Source organism: Dromiciops gliroides, chromosome 4 (genome assembly GCF_019393635.1).
Source record: "Dromiciops gliroides isolate mDroGli1 chromosome 4, mDroGli1.pri, whole genome shotgun sequence".
NCBI classification, from domain to species: Eukaryota; Metazoa; Chordata; class Mammalia; order Microbiotheria; family Microbiotheriidae; genus Dromiciops; species Dromiciops gliroides.
Genome location: NC_057864.1, coordinates 190,114,928 through 190,139,392, shown reverse-complemented (window position 1 = coordinate 190,139,392; position 24,465 = coordinate 190,114,928). Strand labels below are relative to the sequence as shown.

Genomic DNA, 24,465 nt, shown 5'->3' with positions numbered 1-24,465 from the left:
AATTGAATCACAAAATATGGAGGGAAAACTTAAAAAGTCAATGTCATAGGTATTACAAATCATTGATAAAGGCCATACAGCTACTGTTTTATATTGTCCTCTTTTTTGTCTAGATCTCTTTGTTTATTTATTGTCTTCAGAGGCTTTGCTAGCCTACATTACAAGGTTCAGGTAGTGCCACTTACTGCTATTTTAGTTAGTAGATTGATCGTTTGAATTATTGACCTATTAAATAATTTATGAATTTGGTACAGCCTGACTAGTTTTATTAAAGATATAATTTTTTGGAGGTAATCCTGTCCTAATAGAGGTAGAGAACTTATCTCAAGAGTCAGGAAAATCAGGGTTCAAGTTTGGCCTTTGTCACACACTGACTGTGTGACCCAGGAAGTCACTTAACTTTTTTAGTGCCCAGTCAGTTCTTTAGGACTTCCAGAATAGGTACAGATGCTCAAGAGAAGGGAGTTTCTGATTAAAGGTTAGTAATAGTATACTTTTTTTTTTAATGTGAAAGGAAACTGGGAATCATATTTATTTGTCTTTTGTACAATGCAACTCTTATATTTTACAAAAATGGATATAATCATACCCATAAAATTGTAATCCATGGTATCCAAAAGCAAACACTCTTTGTAATTATTTAAAAGAAGGGCCTTTTAAAAAAAATATAATACAAAGGTCTGTGCTATAGAAGCAGTCCTCCACTGTGCATTATAACCATAAGCCTTACTTTGAATACAAAGACTAATCACACATTCGGAGTTATGAACCACTGGATTTAACAAGCATCATTTTGTAATTGCTCTTTGCATCCTTCTTAGCTTTGGGGTTCTCTGCTTCCTCTGGCTGTTCAGTAGCTTGTAGTTCTTCGGCAGATTCCTCCTTCTCAGACTCTGAATCACTTTCAGAGTCCTCTGTACTTTTGGGGTCAGGTGAATCATCATCGTAGTCATCATCATTTCCAGCAGCATCACCTTCCCCATCGGGATCCTCTAACTCACTGAAGCCAGGTCCACAATGTTGCTGATATCTCCCTGATAATTTACTGTCCATATTCTGCTGATACTGTGACTCCAGTTCTTATCTTCTTCCCCTGTTCTGAAGTGAGATGTTGACTTATGATCTCCTATAACAAGATGGGATGTTCTTTCTTTCCAGCTCCCATTAGTCTTAAGAACTTATGTTTCCTCTCTTCATTGCCAAGGTCAGCTGCCTCCCAGTTGCTAGATCCAATATGGTTGTCAGGGGAGGCTGAGCGCTTCACCCCGAGACTCTCAGGCTGCACGCATCCTCCCGCTGACCCTTCCATGGGGAGCGCTGAGGCCACCCACTGCTCTCCTCCTCTGCCTCGGGCACCCACAGCCAGCCGTCACAGCCCGAGCTCAGCGCAGCTCAATAGTATACTTTTAATACAAAGTTCCCCAAGAACACATTATGACCTATAAGTGTAACAAAAATCACGGTAATTTTGTGCAAATTCATTTGTGGGATTCTTTATTACCATATTTAATTTGTCAAGAGACATTATGGAATAGGACAAAGCTTCTTAAGCTTTGGGTGCTGGTTATGTGGTCACATAACAGAATGTGGGGGTTGGGAAAATTTGGTAACAGTAAAAGGTTATGTATACCTTTTTTATATACCTATATACCTGGGAATAAAAGTTTCTCAGGTGAAAAGGGGTTGCAAGTGGAAAAAATTTAAGAAGCCCTGGAGTAGGAGATGGTTTACAATTTGTGGTCTTGGGTCCCTAGCACCCTTTCAGGGATCTTCAAAGTCAAAACTCTTTTTATAATAATATTAAGACTTGCTTATTAATACTCTTCCCTTTTCAACTACATATATATCTGTGAGGTCAGATTCTCTTCATATATTTCAACTAAAACTATATTGTAGCAGATTGAATGTAGACGCAGATATGCAAAGTCTTTTATTCAGACATTAAAGAGATTTGTAGACATGTAAAACAAAATGCTACTTTTCTCAATTGATTTCTTGTTTTGGAAAATATAGTGATTTTTCGTAAAGGTATGTTATTTACATTAATATTATGAGTTTATTATTTTAAATTTGATCCATTAAAATTTTATGTTTTAATTTCTAATATGGTAAATATAAAAAACCGCAAACTCACATAAAGCCCTTTGGGGTCCTCAGTAATTATTAAGAATATTAAGGGGTGGGGGCAGCTAGATGGTGCAGTGGATAGAGCACCGGCCCTGGATTCAGGAGTACCTGAGTTCAAATCTGGCCTCAGACACTTAACACTTACTAGCTGTGTGACTCTGGGCAAGTCACTTAACCCCAATTGCCTTACTAAAAAAAAAAAAAAAAAAAAAAAGAATATTAAGGGGTTCTGAGATCCAAATGTTTAAGAAGTTCATGGTTAGGTATGTAGTACTGACACAGTGGTGTGAGGAAGAGTTGAATTTAAATCCTGCCACCTGTGGCTGTGTAGTTGATCAGTCAGTTTTTGCCCCTGGGCAACCCTCTATAATCCAAATAGAAAGAACAACAATAGCAAAACAATTGATACTGAATGCAATGAAATGATAATCACCAAATTTGGCCCTAAAGAAGAGATAGGAAAAGACACCTTCCTCCTCCTTTTTTTTTTTTTTTCAGACAGGGAACTATGGATTTAGTTGTAATGTTAGACTGTTTTGATGTCTTGGTTAGTTTTGCTGAACTTTTATTTTCTTTTTAAGATTTATTATATAGGATATTATATAGGAGGGTTTAGGAGGCAGGGCTGCATTGGGAAACAAGTGATTTTTTTTAAAGCTATTAAAAAAGGCTATATATTATAAAAGTTCGCTTCCTTATTCCTTGAACAAGACGCTGATTCATTCTTGTGTGTATATATAAAAGATGTGTAAAGATAGATAGTTGCGTGCCCACCGCCCCCATTACATGTTAAAACAAGTTTTAAACTTTTTTTAAAAAAAGTTTTGAATTATAGATTTTTGACTGGGCATTTTCATTGGCTGTCTCCTTTACTTGGAATGTTCTCCCTCATCTCTGCCTCCTGGCTTCCCTGACTTCTTTTGAGTCCCAGCTAAAATCCCATCTTCTACAGGAAGTCTTTCCAAAATTCCTCTTAATTCTAATACCTTCCTTTTGTTGATGATTTCCGGTTTATCCTGTATATAGTTGTTTGTGTGTTGTTTTCCCCCTATTGTGAGCTCTTCAAGGGCAGAGAATGTTTTTTGCCTTCATTGTATGCCCAGCTCTTAGCACAGTGTCTTAGGGTGCACCTGTTAGTTGTGTTTAATAAATGTTTATTGACTTGAATGACTCCCAACCATAGTCAATTGAGGAGCTTATTTCTAGCATAACTACATCTGCTTTTATCCTACAGCACTCTCCTACTGGGCCTCTCCTTTCCCCCCGTGCATGCTACCAAGTCTTCCCCCTTCTGTACCTTGTTGATGCTTTTGGACACCTACAGCCAGCCACACTGGTGCAGTTGGGAAAATTCACCCTCTCTCATCACCTTATCAGAGCTCTGGGGCATTGACAGATGAATAAGAACCCCACCTTCCCACTTTTCATTTGGGGGAGGGCAGAATAGATTCTAAAGGATAAGCAAGTATGGTTGGGTCATGACAGATTGAAAATCTTATTACTTTTTCTCTTACGACTTTTTACTCACCCCTCTAACAAACTTTACTATTTTTATCAAAGGCATCACTGTCTTTCCAGTCACCAAGGTTTACCACCTCATTGTTGTCTTTGACTCTTCCCTCAACTCACATATCCAATCAGTTGCAAAATTTCATAGTTTCTATTTCAACATGTCTTCCATCTGTTCACTTCTGTCTTTTCATTCAACTACCATCCTAATTGTGGCCCTTATCACCCACTCACCTGGACTGTTGCAGTATTCTCCTAATTGGTCTCTTTGCCTATAATGCTTTTCCTCTACTCTATACTCTACAGAGCTGCCAAAGTGATTCTCCTAAAGCCCAAATCTAACCATATTGCTCTCTTACTTGATTAGTTCTAATGGCTCCCAATTGACTAGTATGAAATATTATTTCATTTTTATCTCATCCTTAACATTTTTTCTTTTGGTATAATTTCCATAACAAAAGTGTTTTTAGTTAAGTGGTATATGTATATAATTTGTGAATAATGTACTTTGAGGGTACATGCCCCCAATTTTTTTGCTGATACGTGGAGACTACTGAATTAGAAAATACATTCTAATGACAGATGGACTAATCAGTTACTATCCCTAGGTCTCAAGGTTACACTAAATTAGTAATCTAACTAGGATTAGACCTCAGGTTCTGTCAGGAGACAGAGAAAAACAAAACATCAGAGTTTTAAGGGACTTCAGGCCATCTATTTCAGTCCATATCCTTCTGTTCTGGGCTGGACCTAACTCAGGTCAGTCTCTTAGTAATTTATATTCAAAATTGTGACAAAATGAGACACTCAGGTCATTCAGCAATGAACAAAAGGAGATTTACTTTTGGAATATCCTCCATAGTAGGAGGATATTCAACAAAGGATAGGTTATTGAGGACATCCTGAAGTGATTAAGATGAGTAAAGCTCCCCTGCTTCTTGGAGAATTTCCTATCTTGGTCTGCCAACTATGCATCAAAGTGTGCCTGAATCTCCTCAAGGTGGTTTTGTACCCAGGCACCAGGAAATACTATTAGGCTGATCCTTTAATATTTGTTGTTCAGTACATTTAGTCATGCCTGACTCTTTGAGACTCCATTTGGGTACTAGAGTGGTTTGGCATTTCCTTTTCAGCTCATTTTACAGATGAGGAAACAGACTTGCCTGGGGTCACACAGCTAGTAAGTGTCTGAGGCCAGATTTGAACTCAGATGAGTTTTCCTGACTCCAGGTCTGGCATTTCATCCACTGTGACACCTGGCTGCCTCTGAATCCTTTAGTACCCTGAGCCAGTCAAATGGGGAGGATGCTTTCAGTGCCTTTTAAGGAAAAAAGTAGCCTAATTTACGTGGGGCAGGGGTTATAATGCCTATTACTCCCATAATACTAACCCCCTAGATGGAAAGGCTCTTAAAAGTCTCTTATAGAATATTCCATCACATAAATGACTTTAGGACTATTACTGGTCCATTCTGACCTTTGGTATTCAAGAAGTCTAACATAGATGGTACTAAAGGAGGAAAAGGAAAATTAAAACACAAATAGCAAAATAAAACAGCATAAAAGTCCAGGAAAGTGATTGAATATGGGAAAACAAAGACCAGAAATCCCAGGCTTCATCAGGGAAGGATGGATAAGTCCCAAGGTGAAGGTTCATGTGGTGGATTCTGTCCAGTCATTGCAGTTTAAAATGGATATCTTGATATAAAAAACATATGGGCCAATTTTCATTGATACGACCTGGTTGTTATAGCTTTGCCCTTCTCTTTCTTTTTCTTTTCTTTCTTTTATTTTTGGTGGGTCAGTGAGGTTAAGTGATTTGCCCAGGGTCACACAGCTAGTAAGTGTCAAGTGTCTGGGGTTGGATTTCAACTCAGGTCCTCCTGAATCCAGGGCCAGTGCTCTATCCACTTCGCCACCTAGCTGCCTCTTCTCTATTTTTCAGCACTTGCTAAAACCTACAAAAATTGGTATACGTGAGGCGGGGGAAAGCCAGAATTGTAGCACACTGCTTTTAGAAGATTGCCAGCTTTTGCCTCTTTAAAAGAAGACATGCTTCTTTAATCAATGGTTATAAACTTGATATAATGATACTCCCCCTTTTTATAGAAAAAAGTTTCCTTCCTTTTCATAAAATTACATACATTAATCATTCATATTTTAGCCAAATAAAATTAAGAATTTATGAACATTTTTATAATACCCAATCATTTTACACATAAAATTAAAATAGTATAACAACTACTTAATGATTAAATTCTTTTATAATTTTTACATATATAAAAATGTCTGATATTACTATTCATAATTCAGTCACTAATCAAGTTTATTTTGCTTCTATTTTAACTAGAACAGAAGACCCTATTTTACGTAAATAAGATGTTATGAATAGTAGTAAATTTTGTATTGCTTTATTTGGTAAGCTAGAAAATTCTGCTTATATACAGAACATAAGATTTTTCAGGTTCAAATGCTTGTTTCAGCATGCTATTTTAAGAAAAGTCTGTTAATATTTCTTGTTAATGGGCATCCTTCCAGACACCTAAGTTTGTAACTTACGGTGTCATCCTTAACTCCTCACTGTCTTACTGCCCCATGCCACCCCCTCAGTCCACCCCCCCCCCCAATATCCAGTCATTTGTCAGGTCCTGTTGATGCTACTCATTAACAGTCTCATTTATTCCCTCTTTTCTGACTGCCATTCTGTGGTACTGATGCTCATCATCTCAGACCTGGACAATTACAATAGCCTGCTGGTTTGTCCCTACCTCAAGGTCTCCTACTCTAGCAGATCTTCCACTCTGCTGTTAAATTGATCTTCCTAAAATGAGGTCTGCCTATATCACATGCCTACCCCACAATAAACTCCAGTGGCTCCCTATTATCTTCAGGATCAAATATGAAATCCTCTGATTTATTTTTTTTTAAGCCAGTCATAACATGAACCCTTCCTGCCTCTTAAGTCTTATACCTTACTCCTTTGTGAATACTGCTCTGCAATCCAGTAACCCTGACTTCCTTTATGCTTCTTGAATAAGACACTCTATCTCCCAATTCTGTGAATTTTTACTGCCTCCCATATCTGGAACGCTCCTCATCTTTCTCCTGATTTATTTGGCTTCCTTGAAGCCTCATCTAATGTTCCACTTTGTGCAAGAAGTCCTGGTTTTCCTCTAATCTTAGTACCTTCTCTCTGAGATTACTTACAATTTAACCTGTTTTTACTATTTTACTACATAGTTGTTTGAATATTGTCTTTCCCATTAGCTTGTGAGCTACTTGAGAGTAAGGACTGTTTTTCCTTCTTTGAATCTCCCAGTGCATAGCAGTCTTTCTTTCAATAATAACATTCACAAATCCCAGTGATCAGTATAAAGATTCATATTTTCTGAATGTTGCCTTTTTACTTTATATTTCTGCTACATATATTTCTGCTTTTATTTGTTTCAGTTACTCCGCTGGATTTACTCTTCAAACTTTATTATGTCTTTATCCATTATGAGGGAATATAATTTCACTAAAAAAGACAAAATATTTAATACAATTAAATTTCAGTTTTAATTGGTGAGAATTCCGAATGGTGTTATCTATAATCATTCTCAACATATTGTAATTTTTAAAGTTATGGGTTTTTTGGTTTTGGGGGTTTGGGGGAAACTTTATTTTGTGCTTAGCAAAATGAATGCTGTTGAATAATATGACATATGGTACTTTAGAATTCCACACACAAGTTATTTAAACACTTCACATTCCAGTGTAGCAAGCATAAGAACACAAGATCATCTGTGTCATGAGTCATTATTGATTGTTGATGGCAGTTAATTGAGTCCAAGTCAAGGTTTGACTTTGTGCATACTATATGTTAAATAATCAGTCAATTGCATTCACTGTTATAGTAAAGTCACAATGCTAGCCTTGCTTTTTAAAATTTTTACTTTGATTTTAATTTTATTTTCTTTGAAAAAGAAGTGTAATTCTGTGAGAGTTGCACTCAAAATATCCAGTAACTTTGGCTACCTCTTCATGTCATTTCTGAAAGGATCTCACTTGCTGTCTCCTCTTTGCCTTCCTCCATTTCCTCCTTGGAAATTTCAGCTTTAAAGAATTATCTTATTGGGGAGAAAAAATACAAGAACATGAAATTTCATGTGATTACTTACAAAGAAACATTTTAATGAGTACAAAACAATATTATATTCAGTTCAAGGTAGCAAACATTTATTATGCAACTCCTATGTGCAGTGTACTGTTAGATTGTGGGAATATGAAGATTTTTAATTTTTTTAAAAAAATTTTTAGGCAACTGGGATTAAGTGAGTTGCCCAGGGTCACATAGCTAGTAAGTGTTAAGTGTCTGAGGCCGGATTTGAACTCAGGTACTCCTGACTCCAGGGCCGGTGCTCTATCCACTGCGCCACCTAGCTGCCCCATGTGAAGATTTTTAAAAAGAGTCTTTTCTTAAAAGAATTTATATTCTAATGTTAAAGCTAAAATTCTAGCTATACTGTCTAAAATATCTAATGAGTGGTTGCCAATAAATTATAAGCTTTAGCAAGAGTTAGACTTTTAAGCATTTATTAAGGAGAATAAGAATTTGGTAAAGAGAGAGAGAAAGGCCTACATTCATCTATTAAAGGGAGAGTGCATTTCTAGCTCCCTTCTCCACCAGAGTCCTCAGGAAAGAGAGTGAGTCAGAGCACCAGGCTGCCCCTTCTTCCTCCCACAAGCAAACGTCACTTCCTGACGCCAAAGAAAATATGCATGGTCTTACCCTCAGAGACCTTCACCTCATGGCAGAGCTTTTCTACAGTAAGTCTCCAGCAGGTGGTGTTATTCCAATCGTTGCACTAATAATAGAGAGAAAAAGATAAATACATAAAATAATATGTTGGGTACTAAAGTTCACAAGAAAGGTCCAGTGTGGTATGAAAGATTTCAGGAAAGAGAAATCACTTTTAGGGATTAGGGAAAGCAATATGGGGGTGGTTCAAGCTGCACCTTGAAGGAAGAGAAGATTTAGACAGGTGTAAAACATTGGGTGAAATCATTTTTGATATGAGAAGATGAGAGGCAGTGTATGTAATGGCATAGAAGAATGGAATGAGGACTGGATACAAAATATTCAGGAAATGTAAACTAAGTGGAATCAGTGGAGTAAGGATTAATTAGGGAAGGCTAACTGAAAAAGGTGACTTGTAGAAGTAGGTGATTTGACTGAAGTGAGTTAGAGATTCAAAATTTAGGGAATAGCAAAGAGGAATTAAGTTGCATTTGGGGGTGGCAAGAAATGTCAAGATGTTATGTGATTATAATAAATAACTCATACAGTGCTTTAAGGTATGCAAAGCTCTTTCCTCACAGCAATCCTGTGCAAGAATTATTATCCTTATTTTATAAAGTATGTTAATTTAATTTGGGGTTCGTAAAATTCTTTGTAGAATTTATTATTTACCTCTTTATTCTCACTGATGTTGGTACATAAGCTGCAATTTATTTTCATGGTGGTCTTTTTGCGATTACCGTTACTGTTGCAATAGGTGATGACCAAATGTCCCATGAAATGAAATTTCTTGTTGCCTTTTGATGTATAATGAAACTGATCATTACCTCCTTATTTTGCTTCTCCATGAGTATCTGTAAGCAGTCCTGGCATTTTGCTCTACCTTCCTTTTTTTTTTTTTTTTTCTGGGGTGAGGTGGGGGTGGGGGTGCATGTTTAATAGCAAAAATGCTAAGATTGATATGATTAATTGTCTTTTGGCCATGTGTGTCCTTTTTGGGCATTGGAAAAGGAGCTCATATTCAGAGAACCATTAAAATTAAAGTTTATTTGAGAGTCTAAAAACTGCTTTCTTCACACCCTTTGACTCATTTTCTGTCATGACTTCCATATAGGACTGAGGGCCATTTAAAATATTTCTGTAGAACTTGTACATTAGTATGTATTTAGGTGATAGATGGTGCATATGGATAAGTTGAGTTCAATTGTAAGGGGCTAAAATTCTAGCTAGTCTGTCTAAAATATCTAATAAATTATAAGCTTTAGCAAGAGTTTAGACTTTTAAGCATTTATTAAGGAGAATAAGAATTTGGTGAAGAGAGAGAGAGAGAGAGACCTAGATTCATCTATCTATCAAAGGGACAGCACATTTTTAGCTCCACTCTCCACCAGAATCCTCAGGAAAGTGAACGAGAGAGCCTGCCTCACCCTTCCTTCCTCCCACAAGCAAACTTCACTTCCTGATGCCAAAGAAAAGCCACCTGGCTTGCCCTCAGGCACCTTCTCCTCATGGCGGAACTTTCCTACAGTAGCTCTCCAGTAGTGACATCATTCCAATCATTACCGTCCCCCCTTTGTTTCTTCAAGAAACGCGGGGTGTTTCCTTGATGAAACAGTCAAAAATAACAGAATATAATACCCTATTCTAACAAACAATATGTTAATAACAATAAAGAAAAGGGAGAAAGGGGAAATTTTGTCCAGAGGGACGGTAGCTCCTGAACCAGTGCTTTGACACTGGCCTGCAGAGAGAGGTCCTCTGCAGAGAATACATATTACAAATGGTGTACATAACAACAGAAGGGAATAAAAATCAACAAAACAAAACTGTTCAGTTAAAGTCTTTGAAAATCTTTTCTCAGATGATTCTTGGCATGTCCTCTGGGTGTAGTCGTGGAATGGAAGTCTGTTCAGGGGTTGATGTGTAGATGCTGGTAATCAATCAGGAAAATTTCCTACAAAATTGAGCTTAACACAACTTTAAAATAGCTTTGTCAATAATCAAATCAAACAATGAAAGGTTTTTTTTTTTTAAGTGAGGCAATTGGGGTTAAGTGACTTGCCCAGGGTCACACAGCTAGTAAGTGTCTGAGGCCGGATTTGAACTCAGGTACTCCAGACTCCAGGGCCCGTGCTCTATCTCCACTGCGCCACCTAGCTGCCCCTATGAAAGTTCTTAAAAACATATCTAAGGGAATTCAGAATCTTAGTTTTTATACATGAAACATATACTAAAACAAAAATTGAAACATTCTCTAAAACTTAATATTACGATAGTACCCCCTTGTGGAGGGTAAATTGAGAAGACAATTGCTGTGATATTAATTTAAAAAATAATTTTTATCTTTGTTTCATCACTTTTTGCATCATATTCCTAATTATCCTCATGCCATTGTGAGAAATTTTAAAATCTAATATAATTGGTAACAGATGTCAAGGCCAAATTCAACCCTGTATTTATCATGACACCTGAGATAATTATGGGGGTTACCATAAAAGAACAGAGAGATGATGGGATATGAGCATTCCCACACTTGAGCAATATATACTGCCCATGCAGTATGCCAGGCTTAAAATAGGTGTATGGGAGATACGTCCATACCACTGAACATATTGGAGGAAACTGAGTCAGACTTAATCAGATATATGGGTTTGAGATGTCCATGACATCAGGCATATAGAAGGGGGCATAGAAGCTAGGTGTAGAATGAGATGGGTGGGATGAAAACTTCAAGCCATCTGTACAATATTGTGGGGGAAAATTAAAACAAGAGAAACCAAACTCAACATTTGTCAAAAGCCATTCCCTCAGCCATATCTTGACTTCATGCATGTCTCCCTTCATATGACAGTTCAATGTCTGCTCTCACATGTATTCCTCTTGTGATAGGATGGCATCTTGGCCAACTGGCATCTGATAACTCAGAATGAAGGCAATTAATGTCTTAAATGATAAGTTCCCATAATCTAAGTCTCATGAATTTAAAAATTGAGGATAATGATAACAAAAATGTGAATGTACCTTGACTCAGAATATAATATACAATTATGCAACAATTTCAAATAATGCCCTTTTTTTTTACTAAGTATACAATTACTTTTGTGAAAAATCAGAACATATTTAAATACAAGTTAAAACACAACACAATCTTAAAGAAAACCTTTAAAAAAAACTTTTACAAATGTTCCCTTCTTTTTATTTTTAAATATGCTTATCAAAAATAATGCTTCTAGGGGGGCAGCTAGGTGGCACAGTGGATAGAGCACTGGCCCTGAATTCAGGAGGACCTGAGTTCAAATCCAGTCTCAGACACTTGACACTTACTAGCTGTGTGACCCTGGGCAAATTACTTAACCCTCATTGCCCCACAAAAAAAAAACAAAAACAAAAAAATAATACTTCTAGAATCAATTTACACTTGCCATGGCAACCAGTTTGCCAGGGAAATGCTTTATAGAGTTTGATCAAATAATCAGTTGAGAGAAAAAAAATAACAAAAACAAATAACAAAAACAAACAACTCAGATTATGGGAGCATAATACTCCCAGAATTAGCATTGTATTATGAAATCTAAACTATCTTGCATTGTTTCAAATTAGATAGATGAATGAATAGAAGAAAATACACATGGAAGAATGAAAGACAATGAAATTCAAACTGGGGAAATCTAAATGAATATGAACTTATATTAATAAGAGTATTACAAAATATAAACTTGATCACATGACTATAAAAAGCGTTTACAAATGTGTCCCCCCCCCCCTTTTTTTTAAACTAAGTATAAAACACAATATGTAAATAGAGATGATGTTACTGAAGCTTAGGCTAATTGAGCTAGTCAAGGTCACACAACTGAGATTTTTCCCCATTTCTTTCTTTTTCTATTTAAAAAAATTCATATTTATTTATTTTCAAGTCCAGAGTCTTTCTACCATCTTGACCTTCATTGATAAAGTGAGAAAAAAAATTCCACTAAAATCCCTTATAAACATGTATTGTCAAGCAAAACAAATTCCTACATTAGCAATGTCCAAGTGTATGGGTTGGAGGCTAGGTGGGGGGGGTGGTGTATACATGCTTCTCTTTTGTTTGCCTTAAAACTTCCGGGGTCATCCTGATGTATATTTGCCATTGGACCCAGATGCCTTTGGAGGAGAGAGTTTGGTTACCTTGCACACCCCTCCCTCACTTAAATCCAATTCAGTGCAAGTCATGACATTCATGGTCCTTTTTGAGAATGAAGGACCACCACCTACAAACAACAATCCCTGTTACAGATAATGTTGGTTCTTGTTTTTAGGTTGATATGACTTACTATTTTAGGGAGAAATATTCCTGTTTTCTCATGTGTTTTTGGTTTGTTTTTTTTTTAATACAAAGACTAGTGTACTGTTTTGTGAAAATCTTTGTCGGTATCTATTGATATGATCATGTTTTTTATTGTTATTCATATGGTCAATTATGTTTATAGTTTTCCTAATATTGAACAAGCTCTGCATTCCTAGCATAAATCCAGCCTTATCATAGTATATAATCTTTGTGATATTTTCCTGTAGTCTTCTTGCTGCTAATAATTTTATCTAAAAAATTTTGCATCAATATTCATTAGTGATATTTGTCTATGGTTTTCGTTTTGTTTTGACTTTCCCTTGTTTTAAGTATCATGAATATATTTCTGTAATAGAATGAATTTTATAGGACCCTTTTCCCTATTTTTTCCATACAGTTTATGTTGTACTGGAATACTCCATCTGGTTTGGGATCTTCCCTCTACCGCAGCCCTGTTTTTCTCATGACTCCACTTTGCCCTATTCTATTTCCTCTTCTCTTAATCTGAGCATTTACTATTTTTGTTTATATTGATCCACCTAATTTATGTCATCTATTATATTTCACATTATGTTGGCATATAATTGGTTGAAATAACTCAATTTCCTTTATTTTTTTTCTTCATTGTTTGTGAATTTGCCTTTTTCACTTTTGTTGCTGGTCATTTTTTTCCTTTTAAAACAAGTTAGGTAATGACTTCTATTCCCCACCCCAAAAAACCAGCACCTACTTTTATTTATTAATTCGTATTGTGTGTGTGTGTGTGTGTGTGTGTGTGTGTGTGTGTGTGTGTGTACGTATGTAAGTTGCTTTTAGTTTTGATCCTCTCTCCTTTTATTTTTCAGGATTTCTCTTTTGGGGTTTAATTGGGGTTTTTAATTTGTTCCTTTTCTAGGGTTTTGTTTTTTAGTTGCATGTCCAATTTGTCAATTTTTCTCTTATTGATGAAAGTGTTTAGAGAAGCAGATTTCCCCCAGAGTAGTACTTTGGCTACATCCTAAAATTTTTGATACGTTATTTCATTGTTTTTGTATTTTTTCTATATTTTTTCTTTAACCCACTCTTTAGGATTAAGTCAGTTTACAGTTAATTTTTTATTTTTACTTCAGAGACCCTTTAATATAATTTTTATTGCATTATGGTCAGTAAAAATAATTCTTTTACTATTTCTGCTTTTCTGCATTTATTTGTGAAGTTTTTAATATCTTAATACATGCTGAATTTCTGTTAAGGTACTATATAAGGAGAAATATGTATTCTCCTTTCTGTTACTATTCAGTATTCTTCAGAGGGCTATAGTGTCTTTTTCTAAATTTTACTTAGGTTTTTAATTTCTTTTTGATTTATCTAGGGTAAGAGAGGTAAATTGAGATCTATCACTATTGATCAGGGTTTTTTTTTTGTTTTGTTTTGTTTTGTTTATTTATTTATTTATTTTTTTTGCGGGGCAGTGGGGCTTAAGTGACTTGCCCAGGGTCACACAGCTATTAAGTGTCAACTGTCTGAGGCTGAATTTGAACTCAGGTACTCCTGAATCCAGAGCCGGTGCTTTATCCACTGCGCCACCTAGCCGCCCTATTGATCGTTTTACTGTCTATTTCCTCCTATAACTCATTTAGCTTTTCCTTTAAGAATTTACATGCTATGCCATTTGGTGCACATGTGTTCAGTATTGCTATTAATTGGGTTTGGTGCCTTTCAACAAAATGTAGTTTCCTTGTTTTTCTCTTTTAATTAGGTCTATTTTTGCTGTGTTCTGTCTGAGATCATGATAGTTATCCCTACTTTTTTTTACTTCAGCTGAAACATAATAAGTTCTACTCTAGCCCTTTATTTTAACTCTATGTGTATCTATTTTGAGTATGTTTCATGTAAACAAATATTTTATTGGATTCTAGCTTCTAATCCAGTGGGCTATCCTTTTCTGTTTTCTGAGTGAGTTCATCACATTTACATTCACAGTTATGATGGTTAATTGTGTATTTCCCTTCATCCTATTCTCTTACACTTTTTCTTCTCTTTGTTTACTGCATCCCCTTGAAGCTTTTGTTTTGCTTCTGACTAATCTCTCCTTTAATCTACCCTCTCTCTTCTTATTCCACTTTTCTTTAATATCCTTTCTCTCCTGCTTCCCTGCTGGGTGAAATGTTTTTCTATAGTGTGTGCCCATGTGCATATGTGTATTCTTCCCTCTTGTGACCAATTCAGATATGAATGAGGTTGAAGTGGAGCCTTCTACTTGTGCATCTAAACTGTGAGATAATTTTCCTTATTTCCTCTCTTTTTCACCCCACCCCCAGTGTATTCCTCCTCTTCTCTCCATTCTTTCAAAAAATATTATCAAAACATAACAAAATCATTTCTACTCTCTCTAATTAGACTCTGTGATGATAGAGCATTTCCTCGTGCAAACAATTTTTTTTGTATAGTCATTTTTGATTGCTCACTCATGTTTACCTGTTTATGCTTCTCTTGATTCCAGTGTTTGTAGTTCAGATTTTCTATTCAATTCTGGTTTTTTTCATTAGGAGTGCTAGAGCCAGGTCTTACCAAAGCTTACAAGAGCTGATTTTTAAATTTTAGGTGTAAGTACTTATCCTTGGAAATTGGCAAATGGTACATTATCAGGGCTTAATTTATCATTTCGTTGATGGTATAGACTTAAGAAAGTGATGTGGTTGGGGCAGCTAGGTGGCACAGTGGATATAGAGCACTGGCCCTGGAGTCAGGAGGACCTGAGTTCAAATCTGGCCTCAGACACTTAACACTTACTAGCTGTGTGACCCTGGGCAAGTCACTTAACCCCAATTGCCTCACTAAAATAAAAAAAAAGAAAAAAGAAAGTGATGTGGTAAACGTTAATGTTTCAGGTTAAAGTATGTGATATACCCTCCCCCCCTCAACAAACCCCTCAGCTAGTTTTAGAGATTTACTAATAGATGCCTGTTTAGAAGTCCTATTTTATTAAAGGTCCATCTGCCCTCCTTCCTCCCCCCCATAAGATTTTGTTCAGTTTTGTTGAGAATAAGTTATTTTTGGTTGTAAGCCTACATCTTTTGCCTTTTGGAATATCATATTCCAAATTCTCTGCTTCTTTATTGGAGTAGTTGCCAAATCTCATGTGATCCTGATTGGCTCCTCAGGACTTGAATTCTTTCTATTTTTCTGGCTGCTTGCAGTATTTTTTCTTTAATCTGGAGGCTCTTGATTGTTTCTGGGAGTTCTGATTTTGGCTTTTCTTTCAGGAAATGATAAGTGGATTCTCTCTATTTCTACTTTTCTTTCTAGTTCCAAAAGATCTGAGCAATTTTCTTTTTTATCATTCTTTAAAAATAGGATGTTTGTATAGGTTTGGGTTTTGGTCATGGCTTTGAGGTAGTCCACTGATTCTTAGAGCATCTCTCTTCAGTCTGTTTTCCTGGTCAGTTGTTTTTGCTATGAGATAACTTTATCATCATCACCATTACCATCATCACCACCACCCCCTTCCTCTTCTTCTGGCATTGTTTGGTCATTTTTATTTTCAGGGATATCTTTTCTTGGGAAATACCTTGTACTGCTTGTTCCAAATCACTAATTCTTTCTCTTATCTTTTTTTCCATAGCTCTTATTTCTGTTCTCATTTTTTCCCCTCAGTTGGTTTTAAATATAATTTTTAAGCTTTTTAAAAAAAACTCTTTCTTTTTTTTTGGTGAGGCAATTGGGGTTAAGTAACTTGCCCAGGGTCAAAGCTAGTAAGTATTAAGTGTCTGAGGTCGTATTTGAACTCAGGTCCTCCTGAATCCGGGCCAGTGCTCTATCCACTGTGCCACCTAGCTGCCCCACTTTATTTCTTCAAAGAATTCTGGTTAGACTTTTTCCAGGCTGTGTTTTACCATGAGATTTTGTTTAAATATTTTGGAGTCATTCTCTTCTGGGTTTGTGTTTTGAGCTTCCCTGTCATCAAAAGATTCCTTTATAGTGGCATCTTTTTTTGTTTGTTCGTTCTTAACAGTCTACTTCTTAACTTTGGACTTTTAGTACTGGGTTCTGTATACTTATGATGGAAATGTCTGTGCTGAGCTTCTCTCTTCATGGCTCCTGACCCCTTTTTTGGGGGGTGGGGTGAGGCAGTTGGCATTAAGTGACTTGCCCAGGATCACACAACTAGTAAGTGTCAAGTGTCTGAGGCTGCATTTGAACTCAGGTCCTCCTGAATTCAGGGCCATTGCTCTATCCACTGCACCATCTAGCTGCCCCTCCTGATGCTTTTTTATATATAAAGCTTTTTTTTTTTTTCCTTTTTTTTTTTTTTTTTAGTGAGGCAATTGGGGTTAAGTGACTTGCCCAGGGTCACACAGCTAGTAAGTGTTAAGTGTCTAAGGCCGAATTTGAACTCAGGTACTCCTGACTCCAGGGCCGGTGCTCTATCCACTGCGCCACCTAGCTGCCCCCTGATGCTTTTTTATAGGGTATTGAATGTTGTTATTCAGGATCTCAGGTACAGCTCATGCTGGGAACCTGCAAGCCTTTAGGGTTCCAACAGTGGTGTGATTGGAGTGAAATGTATTTATTCACAGCTTTCTTGGTTTAAGCTGTTAGTCTTGATGCAGATTTAAGTGTGGGCAAAAATATATCTTGACTTGTCCTTGATTGGAAATTCCAGTAGACAGTGCTACTGAATTCAAGCAACTGTCAGCTCACTTGGAGTTTTTGTAGACTCATAGTGACAGAACTGCAGGCTTCTCTTTGGTCTGTGATTACCTTGGTAATTCCTTTACACTTCACACTGGGCTAGAGGCTGGAACTGAGTCACTGCTCTGCTCCTGGGGTCAGAATCGCTACACCTCCTGTTTGCTTCTCCATTTATTCTTTGCTTAGTTAAAATCTCGCCCAAGTCACTTAACCCTGATTTCCTCAAACATCCGGGGCCATCTCTAGTTATCTTGATTTATATCTTGCCACTGGTCCCAGATGACTCTGGAGGAGAGAGTGAGATTGGTAACTTTGCAGAGCCCCTCCTCACTTAAATCCAATTCAGTATAAGTCATGACATTGTCATGTTCCTCTTTCAAGAATGAAGGACAAAAAACAACAATTACAAAGCTAAGGTTTGTTGAAAGCTGATTGCTTTTGTCTTTGCCATCTCTGGGCATAGGCTGCTTCTCAGTCTGATCTGGATCTGTGACCCAACACTAGGAAGTGAGTGACAGAACTGCCAAATGGCACCTGTTTCTGCACAGTTCATGGATCCCCTGGAATTTGTTCCTGCCCCCATGCACAGCTTCATTTCTCTTTTGGTTCCTGAAAGCTAGAAGACTCCACATCACATGGCAGCTCTCCTGGCCAGAACCTTTGCCCAGTGTCTGCAGACCTCTTTTTTGTCTCCTATTATCCTGGGCAGATATTACCTTCATTTTTCTTATCTTAAATTAAAAAAATAATAATAATGAAAATTTACCTTGTTTCCCTCCTGCCTGCCTCCTTATTATGCTGATTTTCTTTCTTTTTTTAAAAAATAATTTAATTTGAAGTTTTGAGTTTCAAATTCTGTCCTTCCTTCCCTCCTTTCCTTCCCCCTTCCCTGAAGTGGTAAACAATCAGATGTAGGTTATATATGTACGACTACATAAATATTACCATATTGATAATTTTGTATAAGAAAACTCAAATAAAAGAAAAAAATGAAAGAAAATGAAAAATAGCCTGCTTCAGTCTGTGTTCAATCAATATCAGTTTTTTTTTGGAGGTGGATAGTATGCTTCATCATTAGTCTTTTGGGATTCTCTTGGATCATTGTATTGCTAAGAATAGTTAAGTTCACAGTTCTTCATTCAACAAATACTGTCACTGTGCACAAAATTCTACTGGTTCTTCTTACTTTACATCAGTTCATGTAACTCTTTCCAGGCCTTTCTGAAATCATCCTGCTTTTCATTTCTTATAACACAATAATATTCCATCACCATCATATGCCACAGTTTGTTTAGCCATTCCCCAATTGATGAACATTCCTTTGATTTCCAATTCTTAGCCACCACAAAATGTGCTGCTATAAATATTTTCATAGAAATAGGTCTTTTTCTCTTCTTTGGGATAGAAACCTGACAGTAGTATTGCTGGATCAAAGGATATTTGTGCTGATTTTCAAAAACAGTCAGAGAGTAGGCTGCAAATTATTAGCCAGTGAGCTTGTTTCATTCTTTTTTTTTTTTCCTTCAGAATTTTGCACTTTTTTTTTTAAGTAAGGCAGTTGGGGTTAAGTGACTTGCCCAGGGTCACACAGCTAGTAAGTGTTAAGTGTCTGAGGCCAGATTTGAACTCAGGTCCTCCTAAATCCAGGGCCAGTGCTCTATCCACTGCACCACCTAGCTGCCCCAGTTGCACTATTTTTAAACGATCTGTTAGTTAACATCTAGAAAAGAAAGTGGTAGTCAGAGTTAAGATTTATCGCACTTAGACTAACTTGATTTCCATTTGTTGTTGTTGTTGTTTTGGTAAGGCAATGAGGGTTAAGTGACTTACCCAGGGTCTCACAGCTAGTAAGTGTCAAGTGTCTGAGGCCGGATTTGAACTCCAGGTCCTCCTGAATCCAGGACTGGTGCTTTATCCACTGCGCCACCTAGCTGCCCCGATTTCCATTTTCGACAGGATTCTTAAACTATAAGTAGATTAGGGAACTACTGTAGATTTAGTTTACCTTGTTTAGTCATTGTCATGTCCAACTCTTTGTAACCTGTTGGACCATAGCATACCAATAATGTCCATGGGATTTTCTTGGCAAAAATAACTAGACTGGTTTGTCATTTCCTTTTCCAGTGGATTAAAGCAAACAGACATTAAATGACTTGCCCAGCATCACATAGCTAGTAAGTGTCTTGAGGCTGGATTTGAAGTCAGGTCTTCCTGACTTTAGGCCTAGTGGTCTTTCCACAGAGCCATCTATTTAGATTTTATCAAATTATTTGACTAAGTCTCTTTTGCAATCCTTGTGATTAAGAACAAATTTAGAACTGGAAGGGGAGATCAAAATTCCTTTTGATATGCAATTTGGCAACAGTTCCTGCAGACCCCAGTCCCTGCCTTCTCAGCCACAACTACTAAAACCCGGGGTGTGTGGAGGGGTTATCAATACCAAAGTGCTTGACAGTGTCAGTTCATTGATTAGAAATGGGTGTGTTTATCAATGGAAAAAACATTAAAGAAGATGTATTATTTTCTCTTTTATTGCTGCACCTTAAGAATCATGGGACATTTCCATTTGACTTTGCAGCTGAAATCTTCTCTATGTGTGTTTACCTTCCCTTATTAGAATTTGAGCTCTTGGAAAGTGTAGGGGGGGGGGAGCTATCTTTTCTATTTGTATTCTCAGTGGTTAGCATAGTGAGCACTTAATAAATTCATTCATCTTGTACAACTCCCTAATTTTTAGAGGCTAATGTTAAGTGACTTGCCGAGAGTTACACAGGTAGTAAGTAGCAAAATTGGCATTTGAACACAGTTCTCTGCTTCAAAACCAGAAAATGCTTTTCTGTTGTACTACCTTGCTTACTCTGAAGTTGTAGATGAGACAGTACTACCTTGCTTACTCTGAAATTGTAGATGACACAGTAGTACATTTGGGTAGTAGATTACTTCAAGTCAAGGTTCAACTTTGATGCCACCACCTCCCTGATACTTTTCTTGTTTCTCCCTTAATTTTTAGTTTTATTATATTTATTTTAATGTATGTTGTATAATCTTCAGTAGAATGTGAATTCATTGAGGAAAGAAGTTTAATTTTTGTTTTTGTGTAACCAGCACCTATTACAATACCCTGCTATACTATACGTAGGAGCTGAATGTTTTTTTAATTGAATTAGGAAATGTTTGAATGACTCAAAGTGTGACCCTTGCTGCATCTAAATCAGCTTAAAGGGTCTCTAGTGGAGTACCCCCAGAGATCTGTGTTTGACCCTCTGCTGTTTAACTTTATCAGTGGACTTAGAACCCTAGCTTCTTAAATGGTGGGTTGCAACCCCATATGGGATCACATAACTGAATTTGGGGGTCCTGAAAAATTTGGCAACAATAAAAGGTTATGTATACCTGTTTATATGCCTACATACCTTGGGTTGTGTAAAAATTTCTCAGGTGAAAAGTGATCACAAGTGGAAAAAGTAAGAAGCCCTGACTTAGATAAAGGTTTCAATGACACACTTGATATACTTGCAGCTGATGTGAATCTGAAAGGAATAGCTAACAGAGATAACAGAATCAGGATCCAGAAATTTGAAAGGTGTGATGGGAATAACATTTGTTTTTGTATCCTATGACAGTGCTTACTCTTTTAAGGAAAAACAGATTAATTATAGGTCTAAAGGATATAACAATTTAGCCTGGCTTATATATGGAGTCAGGGCTCTTGGATTTTAGTAGAATTTACATAGCCTTGCAGGGATCCTGTGTTGCTCCTTGCCTTGGTAAATGCAGAGGTAGAGGGTAGTAGTGTTTTAATTGAAATTAGCCAGTAATTTTTAACCTTTTGAAGTCTTATTCAAGTATAGTGGTAGGTACTAGACCTGTGATTTCAGTGATAAAGGGAATTCTCAGATGAGTAATCTACTACTAATAAAGTTGGCACCATCTCTGCAATTTATTGCCCATGACAGTTATCTGTAATAATAAAAGGTTAAGTGATTTGTTCAGGGTCACAGACAAGAAGTTTCAGAGGTACGATTAGAGCCTAAGTCTTCCTGCCTCCAAGGTCAGCTTTCTATTTGTTTCACCAAGATGCTTCTCATTATCAGTAAAATTGTTGTTGTTGTTGTTTTGAAATTATTCCCCCAGAGTTTTGTTGTATTTTAATTAAGATCCTTAATACATTGTTGTTGTTTGTTCATTTTCGAAGATGACCAGTGATATCCTGGGATAATGTCTTGATTTGTTCATGAATTGAAGTGACGCATACTTTCACAAAGTCCTCAGCCTCGCTCTCCCAGTATCATTGGAAGTCTAACAGCAAGACAAAAGTCAAGACAACTGGTGACGGCTGGGGATGGAAAGGTGCACTTTGGCTTCAACCACCTTCATGGCCATTGGAATAAATTAATTTGTTCTAATAAATTGTTCTCATCCACCCGTTCTGCCTAGGGAAGTCTTCACATGCTTGGGGTAGACATCCCCTTAACTCACTGATGGGTTTGAGGCCTGTCAGTTACCTTCAGCCTGGTTTAGCCCATCTGGTGAGAAGGTTTTACTGGAGTGTGGCTGCTGAACACTGGCCGGAAGATGGCTAACTCTGGATAGCAGGATTCAAAAAGATACTGATAACCTAGAAAAGTGGGCTGAATAAATCTTAAACTTGTATTTTAAAAAATTTTTATTATACAAGTATGATAGAAGTGTGGCTAAGTAGTTGTTGTGAATGTACAGTAGAGCTAAGCTTTAATTTATTCATTTTTGTTTAATTTGGAACTCTGAGCATATGAAGAGAAAAGGCTGCTACCTTAGTCACTTTTGTAGCCCAGGCCATTTTTGAAAAAGTTGTTTCTGAAACGATTGAGTAATATATGTAAGGGGCTAGTAGGCCTCCACCAGTCGCAGACAACCATGGATCAGCACCCTGAAAAGCCACAGGCCACAGTGTAGGTGTGCAGTCCCATAGGGGAGCCCCAGCTCCTGAGTGACTTATAACCAGTAACTGTCGCATCCTGTGTTGTATCTACCCCATCAGGAGGAGCTGTAGTGTCCTCTCCAGGGTGCTGACCTGGGTGGATCAATATGGAAAACAAGCTGTTGCCCATGCAGCAGGTTTTCCCTCTCTGCGACATTGGTGGATCCAAAGGAGAGGCAGAGCCAATACAGTTTGGCACCAGTGCTGCTGCAGGAGTTGCCAGAGGGATGTGATGTCCAACATCCAACTGCCTCAAGGACTTCTACTCCTGATTTTTTCCTTGGGGTTAACTCCCGAAGCCTTTCCCATATATGGGTATAGCCGCAAGGCAGCAGAGGTTTAAAATCAGGGTTCAGGCTAACGAGCCCCACCTGCCAGAAGCCACCGGTTTTAAGGCACCAGTGACTCGCCTTCGCCCCTTCTCTTGTTAGGGGAAACAGTTCTGCCATGACAAGGCCAGGAGTTGGGCTTAGGTTGTCAGAGGCTATTTGAGACACACGCCATTGGAGCATTTTATAGAGAGTAGGAGCTTATCCCCACTCCCACCCCAGCATGACAATCTTTGGAACCTTTGGAAGGGGCTAAAATTCTAGCTATACTGTCTAAAATATCTAATGAGTGGTCGCCAATAAATTATAAGCTTTAGCAAGAGTTAGACTTTTAAGCATTTATTAAGGAGAATAAAAATTTGGTGAAGAGAGAAAGGCCTAGATTCATCTATCTATCAAAGGGAGAGTGCATCTTTAGCTCCACTCTCCACCAGAGTCCTCACGAAAGAGAGTGAGAGCCAACCTCACCCCTTCTTCCTCCCACAAGCAAACTTCACTTCCTGATGCCAAAGAAAAGCCGCATGGCTTGCCCTCAGGTGCCTTCTCCTCATGGTGGAACTTTCCTACAGTAGCTCTCCAGCAGGTGGTGTCATTCCAATCGTTATATATAGAATAATTAATATAAGAGCTGTTGTACATTTCTTACATTTACCCATATGTATGGCTTAATAAATTTCTTATACTTATGGAAATGAATTCTAGCTTGAGGTAAATAAATATATAGTTCCTGAGCTTTAAGATTCTTTCCATGAAGCATTATAGTGTTGCTTGTCTTATTCAACTTATGAATCTGGCATTAATTCAGTTTTCATTTTAATATTGCTATTTAACATTGTGAATGATAATTCTTGGATACTTCCAGTGGAATTACAAGTGACTACTACATGAATACTGAAAGAATCCATTGATTAGATATTGCAATGAATACCAAAAGAGACCGTAATGGTTTTCTATGTATAAAAAAATTAATTGTACATTTTGCTTTGGAAATCTGACCACCTGTGTTTACTGTACTTACTGTATTGGTAAATGTACAGTATTAAGTGCTCCAGATGAAAGTAATAAATGATTTTGTAGGTACTTAAAGAATAAGTAAATTTAATACTTGGTTTCTAATTTAGGAATGCATATGTTAAAAAAAATGTAGGCAGTTTCAATTTACATATTTTTGGTGCTCCCATACACAGAGTGGATAGCAAGGAATTGACATGTTTCGGGGCAGATATGGAATTCACTAATTAATTGCCTTAATTATTTTTGAGGTTGTGAATGGAATTGTCATAAAATTCTCTGTTTTATAGCACCCATAAGATGATAATAAAGCATAATAAATTTTCACATTTGGTTAAACAAGATTGAAACACAATTTTTATCATTCTTATTATAGCTAGGATATATGTAGGAGCAATTTATTAACCTAAAAGATGGAATCCCAAATCGTATCTGCTTTTTAAGGGCCTGAAAACAAAGCAGGTGTTAGATTTTTCCAATGGAGAAAAGGAAAAACATCACTAATTGTGTTCTTTTGAAATGCTTTTTTGACTGTTGGAAAAACCAGTACTGATGACCTGTAGTTTTTGTAGGCTATCTCATATTTATTAAATACTTGTTTTGGGGCCTCAATATTTCTGTTTATCATCATAAATCTATTATGAATATTTTTCTACATTTAGATATTTCACTATCTAACTTCCTTGAGGTATATTGACATTTTGATGTTTAAAAGCATAGTTGCCTCCCTTTTTAAAAAAAGCAAT

General features: G+C 37.0%; 1 protein-coding gene and 1 pseudogene across 6 annotated transcripts in view; one reads left to right on the top strand and one right to left on the bottom strand.

Annotated features, from left to right (window-relative positions):
- Nucleotides 1-24,465, top strand: part of GPATCH8 (G-patch domain containing 8) — a 125,612-nt gene that overhangs the window by 5,244 nt on the left and 95,903 nt on the right. The gene's annotated exons all lie outside the window — the stretch shown is intronic.
- On the bottom strand, nucleotides 763-1,309 carry LOC122753433 (annotated as a pseudogene).